Genomic DNA, 1455 nt, shown 5'->3' with positions numbered 1-1455 from the left:
ATGTTATTGCTGCTCTGTATTTTCTGATACGTCTGTAGGCATGACTGGATACAAACACATTGCTACATGCCTTTGTCCATTTCATGTGTCAATATGACATATCAATTAAACTTATTTTTATACATATTTTATGAATAAATCATTCATGAGTGCTAATCCTTGATCACAGATTTAATGCTGCATAGTCCTTCAAGGAATGAAATTTTTTGTATTGCCATTTGCGTCCAACTTTTGAGATGCATGGCCCCGTTTAATCATAGCAGAGAAAACTCCTGTAAAAAATTATTGCAAGGAGGAATACATTTTCTCCTGGATCCTACACTACAAGAAACTGACTCATCAGGGGCGACTCATTAGGGGCGACTATAAAGTCGCCCCTAATACTCAACTATTAGGGGCGACTTCCAAAAGTCGCCCCTAATAGTTATGTATTAGCGTCCACATCCAAGTGGACGCTAATAGTCGACCCAAAAGATGAATAATAGCGTCCACTCTAAGGTGGACGCTAATAACTCGACCCTAATATACTCGCGGGAAATATTCAAAAGGCGGGAAAAAGATCATTAGCGTCGACTTTTCAAGTCGACGCTAATGCCTAATCATTAGGGTCGACTTTGTCGACCCTAAAGAGTGTATGGATGAATTAAAAAATTAAAAAAAAAAATCATTTTATTTACCAATAGCGTCCACTAAGAGTGGACGCTAAAGTGTTATCATTAGGGTCGACTTGGGTGTCGACCCTAATGCTTAAGTATTAGGGTCGACTTTGTCGACCCTAAAGAGTGTGGGAAGGAATTAAAAAAAAAATTAAAAAAACCTAATATTCATAACCAATAGCGTCCACTTTTAGTGGACGCTAAAGAGTTATCATTAGGGTCGACTTGAGAGTCGACCCTAATGCTTAAGTATTAGGGTCGACAAAAGTCGACCCTAAAGAGTGTGGGAAGGAATTAAAAAAAAATTAAAAAAACCTAATATTCATAACCAATAGCGTCCACTAAAAGTGGACGCTAAAGTGTTATCATTAGGGTCGACTCTCAAGTCGACCCTAATGCTTAAGTATTAGGGGCGACAAAGTCGACCCTAAAGAGTGTGTGCAGGAATTAAAAAAAATTAAAAAAAAAATACATTTAACCACCAATAGCGTCCACTTTTTGTGGACGCTAAAGAGTTATCATTAGGGTCGACTTGGGTGTCGACCCTAATGCTTAAGTATTAGGGTCGACTCTTGTCGACCCTAAAGAGTGTGGGGAGGAATTAAAAAAAAATTAAAAAAACCTAATATTCATAACCAATAGCGTCCACTTTTAGTGGACGCTAAAGAGTTATCATTAGGGTCGACTCTCAAGTCGACCCTAATGATTAAGTATTAGGGTCGACAAAGTCGACCCTAAAGAGTGTGCAGAAATTAAAAAAAATTAAAAAAAAAAATACATTTTAACCACCAATAGCGTC

Source organism: Corylus avellana, chromosome ca10 (genome assembly GCF_901000735.1).
Source record: "Corylus avellana chromosome ca10, CavTom2PMs-1.0".
Taxonomy (NCBI): domain Eukaryota; kingdom Viridiplantae; phylum Streptophyta; class Magnoliopsida; order Fagales; family Betulaceae; genus Corylus; species Corylus avellana.
The sequence above is the reverse complement of the archived record's forward strand: the minus strand, read 5'-3'. Positions refer to the sequence as shown.